At 48.6% G+C, this 12528-nt stretch overlaps 1 protein-coding gene across 7 annotated transcripts in view; it reads right to left on the minus strand.

The window, feature by feature from the left end:
* Positions 1–12528, minus strand: part of DCTN1 (dynactin subunit 1) — a 31351-nt gene extending 18823 nt beyond the window's left edge. For 6 of the 7 annotated variants that reach the window (XM_080932226.1, XM_080932225.1, XM_080932224.1 and 3 more), the window contains exon 1: positions 12408–12528. The gene's annotated coding sequence lies outside the window, so the exon portion shown is untranslated. Of the gene's footprint in view, positions 1–9955; positions 9977–12407 lie in introns of those variants that run through there. The other variant, XM_080932221.1, reaches the window with a different exon arrangement.

The following is a 12528-nucleotide window of genomic DNA, read 5'->3' on the forward strand; positions in this document are numbered from 1 at the left end:
TGTCCACAGGCACCCAGTCTGATCCAGCAGCCCTCCCAGGGCCATCCCATACTGACTGGGGCCACTTACCCGATTGTACATGTGCCTCTTGCTCTGGGCCATGTTGCTCACCCGGACTCTACCCCCTCCCCCAGCTAGTCAAAGACAGAGAAAGGCAGAAACCTAGGCAGGAGGGGTCAGGGTGATGGGCCTGCGTGGACCGGCTCAGAAGCCGCCAGCCACGCACCTCCCTCCATCCATGGGCCTCCCTCATGAGGGGTAGGAGCAGCGGTGGGGCTGAGGGGTAAGTCCCTCTACTGCCCAAGGGTTCCTGAACCCAGACACCGAGCCCCGCTTGCCAGCTGATGAGTCTCACTCTGCGCTAGTGCTGCTCTAGACTGTCAGGAAGCGTGCTGGCCTCTGGGTCCTAGTGCTCCCCTTCTTCACCCGAACCCAGGGACGGCTCTTCAACAAATCCTCAGCACCAGAGTGCTGGGCTCTAGAGCCCAGACGCTTCTTCCCCACCTGTACCCCTCACTATGCCTGTCCCAGAAGTTGAGGCTTCAGCAGGCCGCCAAGCATGGAGTGCCACTTCGAACCGGTCAGCCGCTTACAGCCTTCGCAAGGACTCCTAGCCCCTCTGTTGCTTTTCAGTGTCACCCTACCAAAGAGATCTGGACTGGGGTTCAAATCCACATGACTAGGGTCTGAATTTCCGTCTTACACTGGGCCAGATACACAGTACAGAAGGGGCAGAAACAGAAGCATGCTCACACAGAGAAAGCCAATAAGTATCCCAGCTTCCCACTCCTGCAACAATAGAGATCACTTCCTCTCCTCTGCTAGTCAGGCCAGGCTCTGGTCCCCAACACATCACATTCAACTGGATTAAAAAGTTTTCAAAAGCTAAGCACTCACTGTCCCCTTGGGCTGAGTCCTCGGCCTTGACTCTGACATCAGACCTGACACCTACCTTTGATACTTCTGCATTTCACAAAATCCCTTATGTCATATTACCTTCATAATTTAAAAACAAACGGTGTTAATTTAAGGACAGTATGTATTATAGTGAGAGGTTTCCACATGCTACCTCATTTGCTATTCACACGTCAATGACTAGGGGTCTAACTCCTTAAGCAAAGTTGGCTTGGGGACTAACCACTGGGTCCCCTGGCTGTAATGTGGACCTAGATTCCGGAACATACGTGTCTAACTTCACTGACAAGACAGCAATTTCTGCCATTCGGCATACTTGCCTAACATACAGGATGATGCCACAAAGCAATCCTGTAAGAAGTGATGACCATTTGTAAAAAAATGTCATAAAATCCAGTCACTTTATACACCAGGTTAACCTCTTCACCCAAACATTCTGTGCACCTCACTTCTGCCCAGATCCACCAGGACCTACCTCTCGGCTTCCCTGCAGTCTCCAGGCTGCTCTCCCTCTCTTAGCTGCCCCAGCCCAGACAACCATACTAAACCCACTCAGAGCGCCTACAGTCTACACAACACATTTCAAAACATCACTTTAGGGCTCAGCAGATCACTCAGAGAGTAGAACAGAAACTGGGGCTGGAGAGATGGCTCAGCAATTAAGAGGACTGGCTGCTTTTGCAGAAAGCATAGGTTTGTCCCAGTACCCACGCAGAGGTTTACAACTGTCCTTGGTTCCGGTCCTAAGGGATCTAATACCCTTTTCTGAACTCCATGGGCATGGCACACACAAGATACATAACACACAGACATACATGCAGGAGAACACCCGTGCGCCGTAAAATAAAACTTTAAAAAAAAATTAAGGCAGGGGTTGGAGAGATGGCTCAGTGGCTAAAGGGTCTTGCTCTTCTTGCTGAGGACCAGAGTTTACCCTGGTACAGTGGTTACCATGGTGACCAGCAGCCGTGCTGTGCTACTCACAACCACATGTAACTCCAGCTCAAGACATGATGCCTCTGGACTACAGGAACCTCTATTTACGTACACACCCACACCCACACACACACCCACACCCCCCCCCACACACACACTTCAAAATAAAATAAATCCTTTTAAAAAATAAAAAGAAGGACTAGAGAGATGGCTAAGCTGTTAAGAGCATGTCCAGCTCTGAGGACCTGGGTTTGGTCCCCAGCACCCACAGCAGGTGGCTCTGGGGAACCTGACTCCTTAGACCTCCAGAGGCACACTGCACATGTCCACACAGTCACAAAGCCATATACAGAGTGAAAAACAAATCTTTAAATCTGCCAATAAATGAATACACACACACATCACACATCTGCTTAAATAGGATCATTTAGGACAGTTATCTGTACTGTAAATATAAATGCTCAAATAAAAACCAGCTATGAACATCATCAGCACCATACTGGGGTACATCACCGTAACCCAGAGGCAGGCCAAGGGATGATCCAGACAAGGAAACAGGCTGAGACCCACTTTCCCTGAAGCTCCACAGGAAAGCAAAAACCTGCTCCAGAGCTCTTGCACCACTACCCTCACTGCCCACACTTATCCCCAGGCTTCCGAGGCAAGCTCTAAACTGCTCTATTGTCAAACCAGAAGAGCATCCACCTGCAACCCCAGCACTCGGAAGGCAGAGGGACAGTGTGAGGTCTAGGCCTGCCAGGGTGAACATAGTGAGAACAAAGATGTAAGAACAGCCTCACTGTGCTCTGGGCACACGGCACATGAATATACATTCCTCGAGAGCTGTTTATTCTACCCAGTGAGAACATCTGACACATCTACTTAGTATTATAAGACTCAAGGAAGAGAAAGCAGACAGGGATATAAGGTATCTGTTGAGTTCTGTCAAATTCTATAGTCTGCTGTAGGAAAGCCCACAGCCTTTCAGTGCAGGGAGTCAGGTACTTAATAAATAAACATGCTGGGGTACACCAGGAAGTGAGAAGGGTAGGCAGGGAGTTTAACATCAGGCAGGGACAGATGGACTGAATCCAGTGACAACAGCCAGTAGGTCTTGCTCCTGAGCTATGGGGTGGCACAGTGAGACTGCTTTGGGAAGATCAAACATGCAGGTACAGTGGACAAGGAGCAACCTGCAAGGAAAGGCAGGGTTACAGCAGAGAGCTGCAGGGCGAGCATGGGTGAGCCAGAGCAGGGCGAGCATGGGTGAGCCAGAGCCAGAGGCGTCTGGGGCGGCCTGTGACAGATGCAATGCTCGGAAAGACAGCAGGCTGGCATGGGCCTCACGTACGGCCCTGAACACAGCTCTGTTCTCATATGTCCTCACCTGCATGGCTCTGGGCAAGATGTTTAACTCACTGAGCCACGGTAACACAATCCACACCAGAAGGGCCTTCTCTATCTCACGTGGATGTTACAAAGAATAAGGAAAACCAGCCAGGCGCTGGAGAGCAAGCCACACCTTGGAGTACACAGACAGACTACCTCATAGCATCAATGCCCCAACCCCTAAAAGGTGTTACGATTTAAGCAAAGGATCTGTAACAATGCCTGGCACAAACTGTGCCCAGTCAGGTATAGGTGCCTATGTGGGCACTGTATCTACAATCAATGATGACCTGCTCACAGCAGAAACTCCAAAGCTGCAATAAATGAAGGTAAAGGTTAGCAAATGAGGGGCTAAAAAGTAGCTCTGTGGCTAAGGATGTTTGCTGCTATCAATGAGGACCTGAGCTGGTTCCAACACCTACAATTGAAGGCTCACAACCACCTATAACTCCAGCTCTAGGAGATCTGAACCTTCTGACCTCCTCAGACACCCCCCCATGTGCACACACACACACACACACACACACACACACACACACACACACACTGTACACATAAAAGCATTTAAAACAACAACAGAAAAAAGAATGAGGATCCAAACCTTAACAGAATGGAGAAAGGGACACGGAATTTCTTTGGGCCTTTCTGGGACAAATTTAACTGTGCACACTAAAATGTGTGTCCTGTTTCCCATATGGACCTGTGTAAGATCAGTGCATGCCAGAAGTTAAGGATGAGGGGAAAGGAGGCAGGACTGTAAAAGACAACATGAGGGAACTGTGATGAATCATTCGGTCACTTCAACAATGCCGGTGTCCTACCTAAGACACTATGCCATGACTTTACAGTCGTTAGACACAGGGTGGGGAAGGAACTTAGTAAGGGTATATGTAATCACTATTATTTTGAGCATGAGTGTGTGTACAGGCATGTGTGTGTGTGTGTGTGTGTGTGTTGTTAGGCAAGCACTGTATGTACACACTTAGCCCTTTTTAAAAACTTTATTTGTGGGCATTTTTGGAGGAATATGGAGGCAAGGAGTCAATATCAGATTTCTTTCTCAGTTATTCTCCAAACTCTCACTGAACCAGGAAGTTGCCAATTCTAGCTGGAAGAACTAGTCAGCAAGTCCAGGAATCCTCCTGTCTCCCTTCTCCAGTACTTGGATTACAGGTGTATATTCATGTGCCGTGTTTTTACATGGGTCCTGAGGGTCACATCCAGATTCTTGCATGACAAATGTTTTACCAACAGAATCATCTTCCAGGTCTTGTACATTCATTTTGAGACCAAAAAAAAAAAAAAAAAAAAAAAATTCAAAAAGTTACCCAGGCAGGCCTTGAACTCATAATCTTCTTACCTTAATTTCTCAAGTAGCTAGGACTACGAACCTGAGCCACCAGGCCAGTTTTTCAATGGTACCCTTATGCTTATATGTAACTCTACTAGTCATTCCAAAACAAAATATTTGAAGCAGTGTAGGTTCACTAGAACACCTGCTTAGCATGTGACAGCCCAGGTCCCATACCCAATCCTGTCAAGGGAAGTTTGTAATATTGCTAACAGAACAAGAAAAGGGGGCTGGGAGATTGCTCAGTAGTTAGTGCTTGGTATATAAGCATGAGGACCTGAGCTCAGATGCCCAGAGCCCACATAAAACCTGGGCATGCCTGTGCACATCAATAAAGCAGTGCTGGAGGTAAAGACAGTCGGGTCAGGAACTTGCTGGGAAGCCAGTTTAACCGAAGGTGGAAGGCATTCTGATTAAGGAGACATTCTGTTGCCGGCCTCTGGAGTACACACACACACACACACACACACACACACACACACTGATTAGTCAGAGAAGACTGTATCACTTCCATAAGTGACACTGAACCTCTGGGTCTGACACCAGCCTAGCTATATACAGGCTGCTCTTGCCACAGCATTCCTGGACTCCTGACAGTGTCCCGTTGGACTCTTCACGTTCCCTTAGCAGACAGACAGTCCCTGGATTTCTAATCCATTTCCTCCTCAACAGTATTAAATACTGCTAAGCTATCTAGAATAGCGGAAGGAGCATTCAGTATCTGGTAACTAAGTAAGTCTTGAAGAATTTTCTGACAGACTGGAGGTGAGGAAAGGAGAGCAGGTGAAGATGAAAAGCCACTTTGTTGGCTCCTTCTGTCATTTCGCCCTTGACTCTACCAACACCTCTGTATTCCTCAAATACTTTTCCAGTCTCATGTTCCCAAACTCTGATCCTGGGCTAACCCCCATGCTACTCTCCCTGATCCAACCCCAGTGGGGGCTGGTTTGAAACGTAGGCAGTCAGACAACAGAGCCAAAGTGTCTCTGAAAGCACCAGCAAAGAAGAACAAATGTGCACACATGCAACAGGGAAAGGTCCGCTCCCTCACAGGGAATGCTGACTAGAAGCTCAAATGAACCCAGCAATATGTCATGCACGGAACTCTTGGTCCTGGTCCTACTCCAATACGAGTCTTACTGACCTTACAGAGATGTGATAGCATCCTAAATGGCCTTTCTTCACCTGTCCAGCTCATTATCCCCAGAAATGTCTGCATCATCCTTGTAATCTGATTGGAGCTCTCCCCACTCCCAAAGTCCCCCTCACTCCCAACAAGTACCCAGGGATTTCCAGGCCCACCTCAAAGACCCAGAAAAGGAGGCTGCAGTTACACAGTGCCCTTCGCTTATCCTGACAAAGGAACTTGTGCAGCCCAGAACTGACGAGCAGCAACCCTCTCACTGACAGTCCCACTTGTCTAGTTTCCGAGCAGCTTCCACTTTAGCGCTGTTCTGTGAATCAACCAGCAAGATCCTGGCACTAGGACCCAGCAGGCTGGGAGCATGGAGACTGCGCTCTGCTGAGGTAGATGCACCATTTCACAACTTCAGCAAAAGCCAAGGCAGCCAACAAAGGCTCGGCCACCTCAGCTGTGCCTCTTGCCGCTTGGACAGCTCAGAGCCACTCCTCTGAAGCATATCATACCATCCTTTCTTTTTTAAAACCCACGTCATCACTGGATCACAATGGAATTCAATCTCAAACCACCATGCAAAGGCGTATCCATAGCAACCCCAAAAGGAAGGACACAGAGATGCTCCAGTGGCTACAGCAAAAAAAAAAAAAAAAAGGTGAGTTTGTTTCTCTATCCATACATCCACCTCTGCTCGCCAGGGGCAGGCTGTGTCTGCAGATCTCACCTCCAACACCAAGTGGGAAAACTCAAGGTGAGCTAAGAGCCATCCTGTAACACGGGGTATAGGGTGGAGATGAGAACAAGGTCTCGCCTCTTGGTCACTGTCTCAGGTGACTGTCTTACCCTGTGATATCTGACAAGCAGCTACCAGTCACTTATCTTTCTAGTCAAGATGCTGGGAAATCGCTCTAGCATTTCAGAAGTCCTCTGGCAGCAACAGACCCCATCCCCCTGCCCACCAAATCACTCCCTTCTCTGATGCCTTGGGAGAGCGACTCCCATTTCTGCAGATATACTCATCAAACATGAATGCTAAGCCTAACAAAATCCTGTGTGCCTCCCTTGCCTTTCAGTAAAGCGGCAATACGCTCTGACAGGATTGTTGTAAAACCCACAGGAGGGCTTGGCAGTTTAAAGCTGGCGTGGACCATACAGTGAGTTTCAGCTACAGAGTGACACCTGTCCTCCCCCCCCCCCCCAGTCTGAAAGCCCTTAAAACTGAGTAAAGCACTCATTAAAAGCCAGCCACTATCATTACGGATGAAGATGAAGAGGTTGTAAGCATAGGACTCCAGCTCAGACAGGTTCCTCCACAGTCCTGGGGATTATCTAAGGCTTTTTCTCTTTACCCTGGTCGACTGCTTCTAGCTTCTCTTACTATGTCTAAGCACCTATCCTGACGGTGCTCACCCTGGCCACCTACCCCTTAGCAAACAGCCTTGCAGGAAAAGGGAGCTGAGCCTATTAGGTAAGAATTGCTTTGCATCCTCTCTTCCTAAACTGATCCCTCCTCCATTCTGCACCTCTCACCTCCTCTTCTGAGGACCTTCAATTCAGCTGCACCCTCTGCTGGTTCTTACACATCACCACAAAACCTGCCCCGGCCTCTTCAATTCTAGGAACAACTATTTTCGGTCCCAGCAAGCCCAGCATCTTCACAGGACTCTACTACAGCTGTTCACATTTTCAGAGTCAAAGCGCCCGATAACCATGACAACCATGCAACCTCCAGATGCACTTGTCAAGTTCATCCTGCGTGGCCATCCTGAAGCAAATGGAGATGGGGGCTCCCTCCCTGGAAATGCTCTCCTTCCTGACTTCCTGAGCAGCCTTGCTCCCATGCACACCAATTCCCGACTCCTGTCTGCTCCCTGCCTTCTCTAAGTGTGGCTGGAAGAATCCATCCTCCTTCCACCAACCCTCAGCAGGGACACTTCTGAAACTCACTCACATTTCACCCTGACTGCTAGGCATCACAGACCTCTCACGTTTAACATGCCCCAAACACATCTGCACCAGGCCCCAACACCACAGTCTACCCAAGTTAGATAACTGAGTCACCTTTAGCCACCCCTTCTTATTTAAAACCATTAGTCATTGCTTGGACTAATTCTGTTGCCAGAGCTCCCTTCCGATTCATCTGTCCTCTCCATCCATGTTGGCCTAATTTCAGTTCAGCCTTAAAACATTTCTGCTATGGTAAGTCCATTACATACAATTACATCCATTTCCAGTCTCCCAGTATCCTGAACTCAGATTCTACCCCTTCAGTTTCCTTCCACGGTCAGCTTCCCAAAATACAGCCATGCCCACCAACTTCGTTTAAGGACGTCCAGTGGGGTCAGTGAGGAGGCTCAGTAGGTAAATCTGCCACCAAATCTAACAACTTGAGTTTGATTCCCAGAACCAACATGGTAGAAAGAACCAGAACCAGCTCGTACAAGTTGTCACTCACACACACACACACACACACACTCACACACACACACACACACACACACACACACACACGCACACACGCACAAATGTAAAACATATAAATTTTTTTATTAACTTCACTGTGAACCAAAGGTCTTCCATTCTGGCTGCTTGGGTCCACGTCAGGCCCTTTGCCCTGCAAATATTTAAGACTGTCACCAGGACTCACTTCATCCATCACTACTTAGCTCAGTAGTCAGCTCTTCCTAAAATCCCCCAGCTTCTCCCTGGAGACTGCCATTTCCTTTCTGCCCTTGGTTAGACACCTTGGACAAAGCTTTGTTGCAGTGCCACACTTTACTGAAATACTGCTACCATCTCCTGACCAACCTTCCCTAGGACAGAGGGCTTTACCCCAAAGCGTCTAAGCACCGAGCACAGTGCCTTGCCCAGATTTACTGTGCCAGCCAGGCTCTGGGCATAGGACCAGGGCCAGATCAGAGGAATGACTCCACCCTTAATAGCCCCTAAGAGTCCCTAAGAGCGGAGCTGGAGAGCTGACTCTGGCCAAGACAGTGCTTGCTGTGCAACCAAAGGCCACTTCTAACATTCACTCACAAGCTCCAGCACTGTGAGGGGTGAAGACAGCATTGTGGACGTTTGCTGGCTGCTTCGAAAGGCCTCGTAGTGAGACTGTCTCAGGAAACAAACAAACAAACAAAACAAAACAAAGAAAGGGGTAAGTCAGAGTGTTAGAGAATGATGCCTTCCTTGACCTCCAGGGATGTGCAGAGACACATGCTCAGACACACACGTGCAGATCTCACACCATGTTCACACATACCAAAAAACAAAAAACAAATAGGAGCTGGGAAGGTGGCTCAGTGGTTAAGAGCACTGGCTGCTCGTCCAGAGGTCCTCAGTTCAATTCCCAGCAACCACATGGTGGCTCACAACCATCTGTAATGGGATCTGATGCCCTCTTCTGGTGTGTCTGAAGACAGCAATGGTGTACTTATATATGATAAATAAATCTTTAAAAGACAAACACCACAGGGTGGGGGAAGTACAAATGTACGTATACACACACACACACACACACACACACACACACACACACACACACACAGAGAGCAATGCATGAAGATCTTTCCATAGGCACATAAGCTCATATGCTTCCATGGTAGAGGAACCACAGACAAAATGCAGATCTTCTGAAAAGGAATGTTCTTCAAAAGGCTCTGGGCACCAAGGCCTCACTCTCTGCTGCAATAAAGCCCCTGTGAGATAAAAAGGTGCGGGAAAATGTCAGGGTGCAAACCTCAACTAATACCACTGAACATCAAAAAAAAAAAAAAAAAAAGCCAGAATCCCAAGATGGCAAGGTCCCTAAGATACATTTGCATTGGGCAGTCTCTTACCTTGTCCTGGTCCATGGACACACACTCTGATTAGCAAAGATATAGATCACTGGCTTCCAGAGCTTAACTGCTGCCCTCAGTGACGGGAAACACGGAGAACCCAGTTTCCATTTCCCTTCATTCATAGACATCTGACATCCCTCCATAACTACCTAGTCTCTAAGCAGGCCACAGCAACTCCGATCTTTTCTAACCCCAACCTCCAGGCAGCTACCACCACTGGAAGGGCTGTACCAGCCCAGAGGCAGCTGCTGGTGCTCTTGCTCTTCTCCCGGCCCCTTTGACTCCTTCCGTTCACTGTCTTCACCTTTGTACCCTCACATCCAGCCAGGCTTCACACAGCACCCACACCCTTTCTCTCTCCACTCTTACGAGCTCATCCCCCACCTTCTCCGCCACTGTCTAGCGGTCCCAGGTTTGGTGTGTGCTTTCTCCTCTGTGTCCCACTGTGGCTGCTCCCAGTAGTCCGCCGTCCTGCACACCGCGCCCATCCTTCAAAGTCCATTTTATGACAGAGACAGATTTAAAAACGAATTTTCTTAAATGTGACAAAGAATTCAGCACTAATTCAGTCTGAAGAAAAAAGCTGGAAATATCTGTCATCTGATGCTATTAAGAGTCAGTGGTTTTCCTCAACTTCCTTTACTGTTTGTTTGTTTGTTTTGAGGTAGGGCCTCTGGAGCTGGAGATGGCTTGAAACTATGTAGCCCAGACTGTCCCTAAACTCAAAGAAATACTCATGTATTTGTCTCAGGGGCTGGGATTATAAACAGGCATCACAAACATAGCTTAGAAGACAACGTTCTGTTTTATTTTTGTTTAAGTGGCTGTGGCTGTCCTGGAGTTCAGTATGTAGAGTAAGCTAACCTCAGACTCACAGAGATCTGCCTGCTTCTGCCTCCTGAGTGCTGGGATTAAAGGTTTATGCCACCTCACCTGGTAAGAGTTAACTTTTTTGTTTGTTTGTGTTTTTGAGACAGAGTCTCTCTTTATAGCCCAAGCTGTCCTGGAACTCACTCTGTAGACCTGGATGTACTTGAACTCACAGAGATTCACGTACCTCTGCTTCCCAAGTGTTGGGATTAAAGGTGAGTACTACAGCACCAGGACCGCTCCTGGGAGCTCCCACTTAAATCCCAGCACTTGGAAGGTGGAGGCAGTCAGAGTTCTGAGCCCAAGGCCACCTGGTTAGTTTGTGAGTTCCAGGACAGCCAGGGATACACAGAGAAAACTTGTCTCAAAAAACAAAGACAACAAATTGAGTGTCACCACACCGGGAAGAGGTTGCTTTTCTTTGGTTTAACTCTAAGAAATAGCCTAGATAAAAATGGACTTGCAGAGGGCTTCTGCCAAGAATCCTAGCAATTGGGATGCTCTGGGAGAAGTGGGCTCTGAAGGTCAGTTTTGGCTACACAGGGAGTTTGAGGCCGGCCTGTATCGAATGAGACCTTATCGGACAGGGGGAGAGAGAAAGAAAGAGAGATCTAGTTATTTCTCTACTATTAGAAATGTTCAAGCCAAACTGTAAAATCTGCCAAACTAAGTATCATACATGGAAGTCAACTACAACAAAGGTGGCTGGGATTAGAAGCGCAGCATTGAGACAGAGGCAGCTGAGCGGTTTCCTAGTCCTGCCTCCAGTTTTTAGGGCTACATAGCAGGCAGCAAAATGTGTCCCTGAAGCAGCATCACCTGGGAATCTGTTACAAATGCAGACTAGATTAGAGCTGTATTCTCACCACACTCTACTAAACACTAACCTCCACTAAAGGAAAAACCACTGGCCCACACCGCCCCTTTACAATGGTAGGCTTCTACTTCTAGAACTTCATTTCCAAAACTGCACCAGATGTTAAGCAGACACGACCAAAAACAAAGCAAACGAGCAGATGAACAAACACAAATCCAGTATCTCCCTGTCTACTTAGAGATACTACGCATACATATATCCTAGTTGGAGACTCTTAATACCTCTAGCATACCAGGAGTTCTGAAATAGTCTGTTGAGAAAACCTGAACCACAAACTTTCAAACATATACGAATACAAAGCACCTTTTACATAATAAAGTTATGGGGGGGCTGGAGAGATGGTTCAACGGTTAAGAGCACTGAGTGCTCTTCCAAAGGTCCTGAGTTCAGTTTCCAGAACTACGCTCCAGCTGCAGGGGCCTGACATCTCTGGCCTGGGACCTACACTCATACACTGTTTCTTTTCTTTTAGGTTATCTTTATCTGTTTAAATACAGTGCAAGTCAGGCTTCGGCAGCACAGCAGGCTAAGAAGCCAATTTCTGACACAGTTCTTCCATTCTCGGTACTTTAAGTACACCAGGGTACCAAGGGGCCAACAGCCGACTGCAGCTCTCTCTGCTGCTGTGAATGAGTTTCAGTCTAAAGATCTGCCTCTTTAAAAACAGCAGTTTCGCATCTGTGTGCTTTAGCCGTTGTCCAGGAATGTGAATACAAGACGACTACACAAGGATCATTATGCAAGCATAGTCGGACCCTAGGACAAGGCGTACTCACACATTAAACGCATTTCCAGACCCCCACGTCTTAACCCTCTAGGATTAATTTTTGTCTTTGTTTAACACAAATTCCTAACCACGTGTCCACAGAAAACCTGTGCTCACTTAGGTGTCATGGCAAGCAGGGGCCCCTCGCAAATCTGGAGGACAGTGGGCAAGCCTGGGAGAAGCGCTCAGTGGGGCCCCGGGCCCGCCCGCCGGGGTGCCGCCCACCCTCCGAGCCCACCAAACCCGAACCCCAAACCCCCACCAGCTCCGCGCGAGCTTCGGGGCAGCTCAGCAGACAGTTGGCGGGGTCGCCGCCCGCGTACCTGCTGTTAGGGCTCCGCGCCCGGCTCGGCCCCGCCGCCGCCCGCTGCCTGGGACTTGCGGCCCCGCCCCGCCCCGCCCCACGGACTGCCCCGCGCGACGCCCGCTCCTGCAGCGAGCCCC

This window comes from Micromys minutus (assembly GCF_963924665.1).
Source record: "Micromys minutus genome assembly, chromosome: 18".
Lineage (NCBI taxonomy): Eukaryota > Metazoa > Chordata > Mammalia > Rodentia > Muridae > Micromys > Micromys minutus.